Raw genomic sequence first — 16877 nt, 5'->3', positions numbered from 1 at the left:
ACTGGGAGAGAAGCTGGGGGTCAGAGTGCAGGGTCAGCCATTTATACAGCGCCCCTGGAGCAGTTGGGGTTAAGGGCCTTGCTCAGGGCCCCAGTGGAGTAGGATTCCTCTGCCGGCTGCGGGATACAAACAGGCAACCTTCCAGCTACAGGCGCAGAGCCATAATCACAGAGCCACCGCACCGCCAAAAGGGTCTAATGTAATTAAAAGTGTGTAAGCTGAAGGACTGGGGTGCTTAATGAAAAGTAATTGCAAACCACATAAAGCATCTACCTTGTGCACATATTTGCAGGGATGAAAAGCAGGTGTAATGAATAGAGTTCCATGAGTGGTCTGATCTGGAAGCAATCCCTGGACACAACGAAAGCTGCCATTATCAAAGGAGAGAGGAAATGGAAAAGTCCAGATCCCCAAGAACAGCAATATCCAGAATGTGATTTTAAACATGCGATAATATTGTGAAAGTCTACAATATATAACTCTAAAATCAGTTGCTGCAATGTCTGACCTGCCCTTTTAAACTCGGCCAGTGGCTAATGGGTGATGTCATTAAACTAAAGTAGTTCAAGTAGGGAGCTGCGTCAACATGCGTAGGCTGCAATGGAACATGCTCAAAGTAGGAGAAAAGAAACAACGTTTCGGCTGTGGAGCCTTCTTCGTGTTTTTTTTCCCCAGAATGTTGTGTTTCTTTTCTTCTCTTTTCAGCAAGGAAAAACATTTATTTGTTCCTTTGCAGTCATTAAACTAAGGTACCAATTACTGTATCTTCAGATACACTTTCTGATAGGGAACATATATACTGTATACAGCCTGTGCTCAAGTCAAGCATTCATGTTGACTCATGGTTGTTATGGACCTAAATCTAAAATTTAATAGATGATTCCAAGATTCTTCAAGGTTGAATTGGACCCAAGGGAGATGTCATCTCCATTACGCAGTGCTTTGCCAGTGCACTGCAACATGCCTTTTGTTTTTTGCCTCCCTGATTTCTATTCTTTATTCTTAGATAGTTGGTAAACTTCTCAAACATGAAAGTGAGAATAAACAGCAACAGAAAATCAATCTGCACTGTACACACTGTCTGGTGTTGTGTGGAAAGGAGACAAGAAATGTAAACAATAATGAATATGAGGGGTACAAAGGATTAGCTTCTTAGGGTATGCTGAAGACCATGTTTCCTGGCTGACAGGGAAAAAGACATGCCTGCAACTCTTTGTTTTATATTCAGGCAAAATCAATGCCATATAACGGCAGGGTAGCGGCCCATTGATAATGTCAAACACCATAACAAACACAGCAAAAAATCTTAGATAAAAGTAAATTTTAGGATCTGGATAGTTTGTCATTTTTTTCCAGTCAAATTTCAATTTTAAAATGGAGATATAATTTAAACCACAAACTTTTTTTTTTACCCTAAGAACACCATAACTTTTGTTTAAATCTTTAGAAAACTCCAGAAAAGCTTTCATTAATGATGATGACTTATTTTCTCAGGCCATTTTAGTCTGCTGTTGGCAAGGAGGTCCTATGTATTCAGGGGACTTTCGAAAGCTGTCTCCTTCCTGGGAATGACTCATAAGAAACATGCAATCTGATTTGTAATAAGAACAGATCCATGGTGGATGTGTATTCCATCACCACTGCTGTTACTTTGAATGCAGGGGTGCCACAGAGCCTTAGAATGTCATAACACTCTGAGTCAGTTCAGGTTTTTAGAAGTTCATGATTAACCATAGATGTATGTTGTGAAGCTCACCTGATTGTAAGACGCAGACTCAGTGAGCATTGCTCGAGCGTATGTACAATTTAGGGCAATTAAGTTGAGCAACAGATTTGACTGACTTTACCTCATTTCCGTACTGTACCTGAGATCTCCTCTTAGTGGAACACCATTGCCCCCGAATTATTCTCAAGACTGCATCAGATATGAATCTAACATTTCTGATCCTTAAGGTTTGTTTGTTTAAAAATAATAGCAACTTGACAGATGATTTTGGAGTGGAGACAAATGGAAGAGACTGCACTGGAATTAAAGCTTTCCACCAGTTTTCAAATTTAACATGTTAACAACTATTTTCTCTAACTGTCTCTTGGTACCATTTCTTTTCAACTTTTTATAAAAATAGTTAGATGCTTCTGAACTAGACACTTCTGAATTAGACAAGTTATGTTAAAACAACTTAAACTAGCTATTAAGAGAAATATATCAGCTCATTTTCACTTCATTTCTCCATAAAGCTTTATGACACAATCTCTGGAGTTTCGGTTATTACTTAGCTGATGGTGCTGGAAAACATGAGCCTTCAATATCATACTTGAATCTATAGTGAGTAACAAAGACAGTATAAACATCTCAGGAAGCTGGGCATACATTGTTAAATTAAAATTTATATGGAGGTCTCCAGCCAGCACTGTTTACCCATTTGATGGAGCAGCACAGTTTTGTGTATCGCAGGGCACATACTGTACAGTCACACACTCACACCAGAACCTGCGATCTAGCCAGTAATTCGAGTTCTGGTAGAGCCCGCTGAGTCCCCCTCAACTTGGCCATACAAGTCATACTGAGAACAGTGCAGTGGTTTGCTCTCTCAGAAGAGATTCCACCACTCAGCAACGAAGTGGTGAAAATTCTTTCCGCCCGCAATGGAGGCAGAGAAAACAGAACTAGGACAGGCTGAAAAAAAGATGTATACCGCCATCTCTCCAACGTCAACAAATGTGTGGACAAGCTAAACGATTCCGCAGACCTCACTTTCGACTTTGATCGCGATTGACAGATGTCACCACATGTATGATGTCACTGGGCCTGGATCTGGCAGACTGTCTCTTACTTTTCAAGCTCTATCGATCACCACTATACAGATCAGTAAGTTGGAAATGGCAGCCAGTACATTTTGATGGTCAGCATCATCATCAGGGTCGAGAGGATGTACTCAGAGGGCCCTCTACTATGATACAATCTGTAAGGATGGCAGTCCCGGTCCTGAGGCACAGAATGGTGCTGTCTTACTGCCACAGAACACAATTCTGCTACTGATACGTCTTAATTTCTTGTGTCTTTCTCTTCTTCTGTCATATGATGGTTTAGTTTGGATCTGCAGTGGCGGGATGTAATTGATGCTGTTTTGGGTGCCACAAAAGAGCACTCTAATTAGAAACCTAGTTTACTCTCACATTTCCTGCAATGTACATTACAATTTATTCCCATTAGTCCTTAGCTGATCATCGCATGGCGGGTTAGTGAGAAAGTGCATTAGAATTTGAACAAAGAAATATTCGCTTTTAACTTATTTTTCATAATGCTGCCCTTTTATCTGACAGTCCTCTGTGTTTCCCCAAGTGATCTGAGCTGGGAATTCACACTCTGGCAGATGTAATGGAATTGTACTTACAACTGGTGTGGAGGAGGAGGATACAGAAAAACATGAGGGAGATTTCTGTGTGTTATGTTATTTCTTATCTGTTTCTCACTCCAAAATGAATCACCAAAAAGGTAGTACTATAATATTAAGCTTTAATGATTAATATTATATTGTAGTTAATACAGTATTTTTAGTGGACCCAACAAAGGTGAAAACTAGTTGGGCATGGCGGTAATATTTGAGCTTGTTCACACGCCTCTTCCTTCCATTCTGATGGTCAATGCTTACATTTATTTGTTTTTAGTATCAGCTGAAAAGCACATTTGTCATCTAGACTACAATTTAAATAGATGATAGACTGCTCAAACACTCTTAAATCACATTGATTTCAAATGGGTATATTAAGGTTTTCCTTTTATAACATTCGTTTTCATAAGTTTTTTTTTTGCAACGCCTTCATTTTCACAAAAGTCCTTAGGAGAGTGTATTAAGAAGTAGGAGGGAGAACGTGGATCACAGAATTCCTGCAGCTACTATCAAAATTATAATTATGAAAAGCCTTGCATATTAAGATTAATTTTAATAAGGTAACAGCAAGCCTGGCATTTAAGGTAGACCTGACATTTAGTTTTAAGAGCACAAATACTGGGAAGCAATTGGTCTGGGAAGAAAATGAGCAAGGCATGAACCTTTTTTTGAAAATATCTTCAAGGGCAAGATGAAAATATTTCTGAAACCGATGGTACGTACAGCATTTGGAAATTAGCAGACAGTCCTCCAGATTCCTGTCATGCATGATGTTTTCACATCAGTGACCTTTGGTTACATTGGAAATTGCTACAGTATAAAACGTGAGTCACCTGCTTGCATTTCATATGTACTCCGTGCTGATAAACCAAATGATATGGAACAAGAATCCTTTTTTCATGCACCTTTATCATGGAAGTTGTACGCATGGAAGTAGAGGGGGGTGACTCTTCCACTGTTTGCTCAGTCTTGGACTCCCTTTTCTAACATCAACACACTCACCGTTGAAGCTACATAGGGCTCACCAATTTCCCCCTGCCATATTTCCAGCAGTAATATCAAGCCTTCCAGCCTGATTCTTGCCATTCTTAGTATTCCCCCATTATTCACTTACTCACACACACCGGACTCTGCTTTCCAGTATGAGCTTTAGTCTTGAACGGGGAAGACTGCAAGGGGACCTGGTGTAGGAATGCATTCGAAAACAGCAAAGGCACGGACAAAGCCAAACCTGCAGTACGCCTGCTTCTAACTCAGCAGCCCAACATGGCCCAGAGGAAATATGCAGAAACACTTCTCAAAACACAAAGGGCAGTGGGAAGATGGATCAAGCAGCCCAGCCATGGTGATGAAGGAGTTACCCTGGTGTCTTTTAAGAAACCAAACAGGGAAGACCTGGCCAAAATGGTATCTTATTTGAAACCTTTCTTATGTCTAGTGGAAAGAGAATTCACAAATCCGTATTAACACGCACTTAGAAAAATCAGAAAATTCGCAGTGGCAAATCTCTTACATTTTAAAGGGTCAGCTACATTCTTCTCTGGGGTGTAACATTTGGGGTCACCGGGGAAGCGGACACGTGCAAGTTGACTCATGCAATGTGTTGGCGTTTTACTGCCCCCTAGTGGCCACATCTGTGTCACTGCAGCTCTCAAGGTTAATTTCATTCGTCCTCTGCCGAGTTACTCTTCAAAAGTCACTGTTATCAAGGTCTTAAATATGGTAGAAAATAGAAATATTTGTTTTTCTTACCTGTCCTGATAAACAAGAGGTTACTGTATGTGCTATATTCTTAAAACTGAAAATGAATACTCAGGGGAGTATGATTTAAAATTCTTTGCCATGAAGAAAACCCATCATTATCCAGAGCTCTGAACGTTAAGTATACAGTGCTCAGAAATCACCCAGAGTTAGATTTCTATTTATGTGTTTCCTTTTGTGTGTTGTCCTTCAGAATAATTACAGTAGTCTATCAGAGGGCTTGGGTAATGGGATGCAGTCACATCCCACAAAATTCTGAATCTTGCAAAGGAAATTCAAAGAAATACCAGCAACCATTTTACACTGTAGAGAAATACACAATACTGAAATTCTCACTGTTGTGTTTATCTTCTAAAATCATATTTTTGTCAGTCGCTCCATACTTAAAATACAGATTTAATTTCTAAATATGTCAACTATACGTTTTTAAAGAAATATTTAAGAATTTACAGCTTGCACGATATTCATATCTGCTATGAAATATTTAGCTAAGTAATAAAATACTGCAGCAAAAATACACAGATATTTGGAAATGCATTTGAGATACATTGCTGTAAAATGCTATGCAGTATTTAATAACTGCACTGTTGAAGGTACTTTAGTGGACAGCAGTTCCTTATATGAACTGTATATGAAGGCTGTAATAGAAGAAGGAACAGAATAATCAAAGTCTCCAATATATTCTTTTATTCTACTAAATGGTGTCAATTTGTGCCTGTACTTTTACACAAAGAAATATTCATAAATATTATATTAGTTTTATGTATAAGAGGTGCCAGGTAAAAACAGTTACTGAAGTACAGTACAGTACTGAAGGCTAAATAACCACAATACCAGAAAGATGAAAACCTTTAAAATATAAATAATATAAATTTTATCTTAATATAGAATCTTCTTGGATTCCTGAGACAGTGATTTTAGTTTATATTCAAATCTCTGACTTATCAAAGCAGTTATGGTAAATAATGCCAATACTATGTTGTCCCCTGCAGATGCTAATAAAATTAATATAATTAAATAAATCCTGTTTATTTTATATTTAGAAAGAAAAGGGAAAAGGAAGATGAAAAATACTTGAAGGTGACTCCCAAGGAAACTGCATTCATTTTGCACTGAAAAACAGTTTTATAGGGTCAGATGTGAAGTCAAATAATTCTGCCTTTGCTGCTTTGAATATCAAATGCACTCGTAAATGAAAGTAAAATGAATGAATTTTTCTAGGTATGCGAAGGTTGAACCAGGCAGAATGACTGAAGGATTAGAGGCTTTCTTCTGCTTTTTGTTTCTCTCGTCTACTAGCAACCTTGATCACACATACGGATTGGACTTTAAAGTCGGATAAGCAGAAACGCGCTGGAAAGGAGCGTGCAGAGCGTCAAACAATTTTCAAAGAGGAAAAAATGACACGTCTGTGTGTCAGAGAAGCTGGTGATTTTAAGAAACCAAATACATTAAAAGCATCTTGTTGAATCTGCTTCACAGTACAGTACTAAGACAACAGGTTATTACTAATAGCTCTGACATTTAAAAACAGGCTGGAGCACTGCGAAGTTTAGAAGCAGCAGCATTTTTTTAAAGTAACTGACCCCTGCAAAAAATAAAATTATTTGAGGTTCCTAATTTCTTGCAAACCATTTTTGGAGCCTTCAGCAATGTATACTACCCTCCCCACCACACACACACACTCTTCAGCTACAGTAAAAAAAATCGAAAATCAAAAACATTTTAGTCCTGGAACTTCTGTTTTTTTTTCAGAATGTGCCAGAGTGTTGATATTAATTCACGACACATGTCTTCCAGTCTTTTTAGATACAGTATACCGACTATAAAATACTATGCATGTATGTTTTTGAAAATATGTACGAATATGTATGAAAAATAAAATACAGAGATCTGGAGATATCAATTAAATATTTTTTTAAATCATGTTTTACTTGGAACAAAGCTGTCTGTATAAATTTCATACAAAATTAATCGATGGAAATTCTATTCTATTGTGATCCCTCTGTTTTGGTGTGAAGAAAGACAGGATTAGCTGACAAAAGCACAGAATACTTTATAGTTCAAAATACACCACAAAAATACATAACACCACAAATCAGATTACAGAGACATTGTGTTAAGTATGCACTTATAAGATCCAAGTCTCAGATTTTGCTCTTGGCTCTTTCTCAAGCATTTGCATGGTACATTTGATCGACAACAGGCAAACCAATCACCCACTGTTATATCTTAAATCTCTAAATCCTCAAAACTGCTTTCAGTATGTCAACGATCCTCTCGTAAAGCTTAAAGTTAAGCATAAAGGTCTACTACTGATACAGTTGAGAATAACTACCACTGCCACTACCAATATGTGAAAAAAAGTTAGAATTGCTAGTCATAAAAACCAAAGAGAATTTTGTTTGCTGCTCTGAAGACAAAATAATAGCATACATAAACCCAGCAGGATTAAATAATTCTTTTCTCTTTACAATTACAGCATTTCTGTGGGATGTGTTGATTAACTCTGGAATTGCTGAGCAACTAAGAAGAAAAACTGCTATGTTCAATTTCCTTTGTGTGAACCTGATATTGATATCGGTTTTAAAAAAAGGTGGATTTTCAAACACTTTCAACCTGAATATAACTGGCAGTATTGGTCAAAAAGAAGGAAAAATTCTGATAAAATAAGAATTGAATATTTTTTTGTTATGGACATCATCAGGACCAACAACAAAAACTAAATCACAACCATTGGACACAAGTGGACATTAAGAGCAAGAGGGGTGAATTCTGAAAATAGGTGGTGCTTCTTTGGATAAGTGGTTGATGGTCAGGAACCAGGACAAACTTTTCAGCTATTTTTCTAAAGCAGAAACTGTTGGATCCTTTAAGAAATGGCCGTAAAAGATCATCAGATCATTAGATTATCTGATGGCTCTTAACAAGGTAGAGGGGACAAATGGCTTTATCTTCTTAAGTCACTTTAAGACACAGTTTAACATACATGCACCCTCCAATTCACCGGGATTTTAGCAAAAACTCAGATTGCAAACAGGATGCATTTCATTGTGTCTGTTTAACTGCTGACAGAGTCATTACTAATTAATCCCAAGCTCAAATGAGCTTGACCGGTTACAGTGGTTTGCAGTGTACAGTCAGGATGTTCCTAAGGACTTTCTACAAAACCGGCGGTTGCTATCTGCCAAAAGCTCCTAAATATAGTTCACAAGAGAAATATCCTGGATATGAACTGGAACTATAAAAACACATGACCCTCATTCCAGGTGGACACTTTCATGGCCTGGGATATACAGTAGCAGTCAGAAACTCTTTAGTACTTTGCTACTCATCCCTTGTTATTCACTGTTCATATCAAAGTCAATTAACAATTAAAACATGTAAATAGATTTCTAATACATGCTGTACTAAATCTATTTAAAGCACCCTCCAATTAAATTTTTCAAAGTGGTGATGATATGCATTTTATATTTAATTACTCATTACGCAGATCCAAAGGTCATGAAGATTGCCATCTTTGAAAGTATTTGAATAATAATCTATCTATGGTATGTTATGAACTGCCCATGATGTGACAAAGGTTCAGATTATGACTGCATTTCTAACATCTATATTAAAACACCAGTTAGTTAAATGACTAAATGATTAGTTCAGCAGGAAACAAGTTCCCTTAAAGCCCTGTAAGAGGAAATGTATATCCTAGGTCTATGTTTGAACTGAGAAGTGACAAAGTATAAAAATGGGATGGAACTATCTGGCACCTTTGACCCATAAAAACATAGGGATGTAATTACTGCCTGGAACAATCCACCCACCCATGAAGCTATGGTCTAACTCTTCTGCTCATCCCAGCTAGATGTTGCTGCATGAGCTTCTTGGATCACTTAGAACACTAACAACACAGAGGAGCATGTTAAGCGAAATTTTGGATGGAGAGTCAGGCAGATTTTGAAAAATAAATCATATTGCAATTAGAAAAAGCATAGTGGCCTAGGGGTTAGCATTGCTGTCTTGCAGAGTGGGGTCCAGGGTTCAGTTCTAGACCAGGGGTTCTAGCTGGGGGGAGTTTTTATGTTCTCCTCATGTTTGCATTCCAGGTACTCCTGCTTTCTCCCACAGTCCAAAGATATACTGATTTTTTTTAAATGAAATTAAATTGCATTTCCACAATGCATAAAATTCTTACAATGAGCACAACTCTAACTTAAAACCTCTAGGATTAAAAAGTCTTAATGACTGCAAAGGAACAAGTAAAGGTTTATTCCATGCTCAAAAGAGAACAAACAACATTTCAGCTGTGGAGCCTTCTTCAGGTGTCAGGCTCCACAGTGAAATGTTGTTTCTTTTCTTCTCTTTTCATCATGGAATAAGCCTTTACTTGTTCCTGACACAACACCCTACTTAAAAAATGACTGTCCAGTGTCAATCGATCTATTTGCCAAGTGGTCGTTAAGCCCGGATTGTGCCACAAAGTCCCTCCATACTGGTAGGCTAATTGGATTCTGGGAAAACTGGCCCTGGAATGAGAGTGTGTGTCTGTGTGAACACGGTGATGGGCTGTCCAGGGTGGATCCTGCCTTGAGCCTGTTGCTTGCTGAGATAGGCTATGGGCTTCCCACCATTCCTTAAGTGTATTAAGCAGTTAGAAAATGGATGGATGGAAAATAGAAAAGTACAAAGCACCAGGAATCTCAACTATGCTATGGGTTCCTAAGAAAACAATCAGGAATGTCATATAGAAGATTATTCATGAAATTAAATCAATAATGGCTTGGAGAAGGAGTTCAAAGAAGGGGTAAGGCTCCTTGAAGTGTTACGAGTTGCGAACGGACAGTGGCACTGAGAGCGGGGAAGACAGAGGCTGGAGTGAGGAAGCTTACCACTGGGAGACATGAGAGAAGGTACGTGACATGAAAAGACAATAACTTGGATGTGAAAATTGATGTTAAACATAGAAATGTGAGTAAACGGCATCAGTTTAATCAAAACTAGAGAAACTGCTGCATGAATAATGTTTCGGTCCCTTAGAGAAACTGCTGATGTCTTAGGATCCTGCCAAAAATCTGAATTCATTTTATTCCTGAAATGATTTACCTCATCTTTTACATGTTTATCCATGTCCTGAACTATCTGCTATATTATTTAATGACATTCCCCATACTATACTATTAAAATTCTATATTACTTAGACATGCTTTATTGCCTTAGGCAATGCTTCAAAGTCTATGGCTTTCAAGAAAGATCTATCAGTTCTTGCATTCCAATGGTTAGAACCACCTATCCAGATCATAATATTGGTAATACAATCTTACTGCTTCTTTGCACCACCCACTTCATACTTGATCAAGCACAATGCACTTGCCAGCCAAAAACTAAATCCATTTTGACTGAGGAAAATTGCACAATTCTGGTTGGGGTGCTAACTGGAAGGGATAATACAAAAGCGCATTAAGCTTCTGTGTCAGAATGTATTTTGAGCTTGTAAATCCAAGATAGAATGCAGTGACTACTGCAAAATCCCACCTACTAAATTTGATTTAAATAGAATTTTGAAAGGTACACAAGGACATAATAAAAGTTTCCAAAAGAGAGGCCATCATTTTGCTCCTCCTACGTATTTATGGCCTCACAATGATTAATTTCCACAAACCATCAAGTCAGTCTTTTGAAGGTTTCTACAATCCAGCTCTAGAGAATGGCAGGTAATTTATTTGTACTGTATGATCACTGCAGTCTCTGTAAAACCTATGCCGCATCAGTGTTTTTAATGTTCTTCTGTATCATTACCACATCAGTGACCCAGTCTCTTATCTACTGTACAATGAGTCTAAAGTTATACTTGATGCCAGTTTGGTTGAGTTACTTTCAGGACTGCACAGTGAGTGTTTAAATGACCTCCATTGCTTTACATGTTGATATGAATAGCATTTACTGTAGGATACCCTAGTTTGCTGAAACAATGAAACAAAAATGGTTTAGCTTCTGCTGGTTTATTCAGTAGTGAATGATAAGTCTTTGTCCTTGTTGTAGTATTTCATTAACATGAATTATACATTAAAGACATTGAAAGATGCAGAAAGCTTTAAGAAGTAGATTATGTTTTATTATTTGTATTGCCTTGACAAGTTCTGGGTTTAACTCCGTTATTAATAAGGCTGTTTCACTTTGGAGGGTAAAGATGTGCATGTTCATAAATTCAAAGAGTAAGTTGTGCTCTTATTGTGCATAAGGAAGGTACCAGGAGATGTTTATACCATCACAGAGACTTTACCATAAGCATATCCGAAATGGTTTAAATTTTGACAAAAATGGGAAAATATTCTTGATATTAATCTTTATTTGAGCTTATATTTTTATGAATCGGTGAGGATCAGCACGCTATTTATGCGGTCCTCCTGCAGACTAGATATAAGACTGTTTGAATTTAGGATTTGAGGTTTAAATCTTCCAAATGGAAAGGTGGTTGAAAAGATAAGAGAAGCATAGAATAATTACATTTAAAGACCCAGTGGTTATTCATAAACATTTATTAATGAGCTTTCTGATTTTGTGTCTGCTTTATTGAAAAGTAATACTTCAAAGTGTAGTGCTTTCAAGAAACATCTGTCAATGCTGGCATATACATCTCGGATAATATGACAGGAAGGAATGATTAAACTCCAGCACAGATGAAGTAATTTGTGGAAAATGAAAAAAAAAGTTAAAATATATTTTTTTACAACTGTCCAGTTACCTTATGGTACAAGTAAGATTGGAATTATGCAGGAAAATGCAATTATAGTGAATGGCATGAGAAACGCAAATAATTGGAATGGATAGTGTTTGTAGTGTTTTTAATGCCTTTCAATATATCTGCCTTTCATATACCTATTTTTGTTAGGTGTTGGGGATGCAAAAACAGTCATGCATCAGAAATTAAACTGTATAATCAAGGGTTTAAATTGATATTCTAATAATGGCCAATTTACAGAAAATGAAGGTTCTGCTTAATGTTAATAAAGCATCCATAGATACACAGCAATGATGACATTAACCATAACCCAACCCTTAGCCTAACCTTAATCTAGCATACAATAATACTTGTATACAGTTATGAAAAATGTCAAAACATCCTTAAATGCCATTAGGTTAGAGTTACTGTAGGTCTCAATTACCGTTAGTACCATCACTACTTTATTAACAGTCTATAAAAAAGATTGTATTCAAAGTATTGTGAACGGCTTTGATCTTATTGTTACAATCTGAATGTGTAATCACTTCTACTTAGTTCAGGTGGGTACTGGAGCTGCGTCAGCATGCGTAGGTTGCAAAGGATCAAGCTTACACCTGAACAAGGCTCCACAGCCGAAACGTTGCGTTTTCTTTCTTCTCTTTTCAAAGAGTAATAAACCTATTACTTATCACTTCCACTTTACAACTAATTAAGAATCAACTATTAAGTTATTAAACAGTTAGTTAAGAGGGGTGAGTGGAAATTTCAGATGATCATGCCATGCGGCATGGGACTGTGTAGGTTTGACCCTTTCGTCCAAGAGGAGCCGCTGATGCAACCACATAAACAAGTCGGAGGTTAGAAGACCAAGAGCTCTCAACCCAGACAGATGAAAGGGGTGTGTCGAAAAAAAGTAGGTCAAGTGTTTCAAGGCCTCTAAGATAAGACAGGGTTTGGTGTGTACACAGATGATAACACGTCATAATGGGGTAGTAGGCATGATGTAATACAATTAATAATCAATGCAATCACCTTTCAATCAGCAGAATTTCATTGACATCTTTGACAGATACCAACCCTTATGCCTTCAACTAAAATGAATAAATGAAAGCAATGACTCACATGTAACTTATTCTGACATTTAAACATTGATACAATTTGAAAGATCTTTAGGAGAAGGAGAGGGAGAAAAATATGACCTCTAATTTACCTCTGGTAGGAGAAAAACCCATCGGATTTTATGTATCTCTTTTAAAAAAAAGCAGACTTCTGAATCGTGCAAAAAAAAAAAAAAAACTATCAGCGAGAATCAATGCAACACATCCCAAAACAACTATAATGATTCTGAAGTGTCACTCAGATCTTCACTCATTTAAAATAACACATTAACAAAGACAGTCATTTTGCTGCTTGTCTGTTTTTTTTGTCAAGTGCTAACTTGCTTTGACTGATATGAAAGTTGTCATTTATTTTTTAAGAGCGGTGAAGATCTCAAAATATCATTTTGATTTGATGGAGCTGGAAAAATTGATCTGTCAATGCTGGTTAAGCTTGTATTTTACGAGACACTGGACCAGGCAGCCTCCGATTATATTGCCATAAAATTGAGCCATTGCACTTTATTCATTGTGAAGTTAAAGGGAAAAGAGCTGTTAACCCTCTCTCCCTTTATAATAACTGAATAGAAAACAAATTTGTTTGAAATATGTGCCCACAGTACCTCCTGTTTTGGCTCATGAGTTTTAGTTGTAGTGGGAAAAAACACCAACTAATGAAATACTGAAAATAATATTCAGAGGTTAAATATTGGTGTGCAACATGTTATGAAAAGATAACATAAAAAAGGTTTAGATTTTGGAGCATTATAATGCACATCATTTAATGTAGGAGATCAACACTATTTTCAGTATTATTTTAGAATAGATACCATTTTCAGTATATGATGGTATTGCTACTGTAGTTTATTGGGGAAAAGTAGGTTACTGAGCTAGTAAATGCCTATCATAGGCCTTGATATTAATTTATAACATGTAGTGGTAGTCACTGTTAAAAAGTAGTAAGTACTGTACCTAAGAAACCTTTATACAGAAGTTATCAATAGTGTATTAATAGAAAATACTGAAGGTATATTCTATTATACATCATTATACATCTACTGACGTATATATTAATACATCAGTCATACATAACTTACATGCCTTATTAATGAACATTCAACGCACAAAAAATAAGTTATGAAACAATTAAGCATGGAATCTTAGTAAAACAAACACAAATATTCTTCTCTTAAAGTGTGATTTCTTGAATTGAGGATTTCAGCACACTTGGAACATCATTCCAATCTTGCAAACCAGATTTGTGGTATGAAAGAATGTTCCCAGTGAATTGCATATTGCAAAACGTCGACATATGACATTTGTGAATCTTTTATTTCTGAAGGCTATTGTGGTAGCAGATCATTGTCATACCTATGTACAGTAGCTGATGAGGGGATACATTTACAACGATGTTACAAAAACCCAATAAACACCCATTTTAAGCACTCTGTTTTGTAAACATCCACAACCAACTCATCTTGCTTCCTTAAGACATGAATTGTACTTAAGGAAATAGGAAAAGCTGTTTGTAGACAGCGAGCACACATCTTCTAACAGTCACTCATTAAAACTGCTAAAGTTGCAATCATTCATAAAAAAACACTGCGCCAAGTAATAAAATACCAATTAATCTTACTTCTACTGCATGTAAGGTTATGGAAATGAGAACTGGAACTATACTAGACCTTCATTAGTATGGCAATAGTATGCTGGATAATCATCAGAATGAATTGAGAGAAGGTAGGTCTTGCTTAACTAATGTGCTAAAATGAACAAGCTTTGAACAAACAAAACCAGTAATGGGTACAAATAAAGCATACAATTATGTTATATTTATATGTATAGTTATATTTGGATTTATCACAACATTTATGTTCTCATACGGATCCTTATAAAAGATTAATTCTCAAACTGCAGGCAGCAGGCATCAAAGGAAATATGGATTCGGACTGATAACTGGCTAATGGATAGAAAACAGAGAGCACAGATGAGGGGTCAATGTACAAATTGCGGTGATGTAATTGGCAGATCCCCACAGGGATCCCCGTTTTGAGATGAGCCAATACTATGCACTGATGAAGACAAATCTTCCTGTGTTGTATACTGTCTAGTGTTTAAATCCACAATTGCACCTGTGAGCATCTCTGCATATAGAAAAAAAAACATTTGCAAATACACCACATTGTAAATAAATGTGGCTTTTTAAATTCCTCAATAAAAGAAAAAAACACTAATAATGGGAAATGAGAAACCTATTCATTTGTTCCAATACCTACTTTAGTCTGAGGGCATAAACAAGAGTCAAAGTCAAACTATGGAAGACTAAACAAAGTTCATAAGAACAGAGGTACAGTAATAGTAAAGGGAGGTGATAATACCATCTACCTTACAAACAAGCCTATTTTGTCAGTCACCCTTAAAATTGTCAAGAAGGGTACTGTATGTACCAGTGAATTTTAAGATCTGTATCCCCTCTTCTTACTGTAATATCAAAATTTGGTTTTGGTATCAAAGGCGATTTCCCCCTGTTGACAAAGCTTATGCAGAGATACAGTCATGCTTAACTGAATGGGGTCATGACTGGAATACAATAAACCCTTTCAGACTTGTTCCTAAGATCTTTAATAGAAGGAAAAAAATATTAAACTGTTAATCCCAATATTTAGAAATGACAGTCAGTTAATTCACTATGAAATCTTTGGTGACAAAGTGCAAACTGTAAAAAAATGAGCAATAAACGTTGATCCTCATACTGTATGTCAGTTTGGTGCAGGATTGTGCATGACATATCAAAACAGAGGAGCAAGCAACGCTGATAAATAAGTCTGAAATTGCACTGGCACACTGTGACTCTCTTCTACCACTGAAGCCCTGGAAATGAAATTATATTCCTGTAAAATCAGTCTCACCTGTCAATTACATGGAAAGGGAATCTGTGGCTGCTTCTTCATCCAATGCTGTTCTTTTCTACATTCAAAATGTAAGATCAGTGTAGAGAAATGTGCTTTTATTGAGGGAGGGGAAATTATATATGCAGTATAGAGAGAGAGATCAATAACAAAAACTTGAAAGATGTTAAATATACAGGGCAATGTAGATACCACATGAGAGATTGGAGATGAGAGAAAACAGTGCCATGCAGAAAAATGCAATAAAAGGAAATACATTTCAGGTAATGAGAAATATATTCATTTAAAAAGAAAGAGGTTCTGAGACACAAAGACATCAGATCAATGGTAGATCAATGGTATCCACAGAGTTCAAAATGCCCATGATTTTCCACAGTGTTTTACTGTAAATGGACATCCAAGGCTCAGTAAACAGTGAAAAGTAGTCCTACTTGTTTCACGTTAGCAGGGTAAGAATTTGTCCCATTCACAGGCTGAACCATAATTAGAGACACGCCAGAGGAAAGCTTGTGACTGATACATGTGCAAAGAGTTTTCCAACTCAGACAGATGAAAAAATGAACAATAATGTACAGGCAATATTCTTTATATTCAATTATAAGAGTTTTAATTCACCATCCCTTGAAAAATAACCGACTGACGTATCATCTTGTCAGCTACTGTGTGACACCTTCTTCTTCACCTTAATAAGCTCATTCTGAGTCCTTTGTGACAAAGTGTGGGGGTAAAATGTACTGTATAAACCAACAACACAAAAGTTGAACATCTTAAGAAAATGTCAGTTATAATTGAGCATTATTCCATAGAACGATATATTCCACCATGTAGGATGTTTCATGCATTTGAGAAAGACTATTAGGAATTTCTGAACAAGAAACAGAAGGCTATTTATTATGTTGAATCAAGTCAGAGCTGTGCTCTTTTCTTTCTACTCCTTTGAAAAAAAGATTCCAAAAGGACCTCATCAGTATTCATTTTTCCCCAAGTGGAGGTTTAAAGCTGA

This window comes from Atractosteus spatula, chromosome 14 (assembly GCF_055471065.1).
Source record: "Atractosteus spatula isolate fAtrSpa1 chromosome 14, fAtrSpa1.hap1, whole genome shotgun sequence".
Classification (NCBI taxonomy): Eukaryota; Metazoa; Chordata; class Actinopteri; order Semionotiformes; family Lepisosteidae; genus Atractosteus; species Atractosteus spatula.
Note: the sequence above shows the minus strand (reverse complement) of the source record.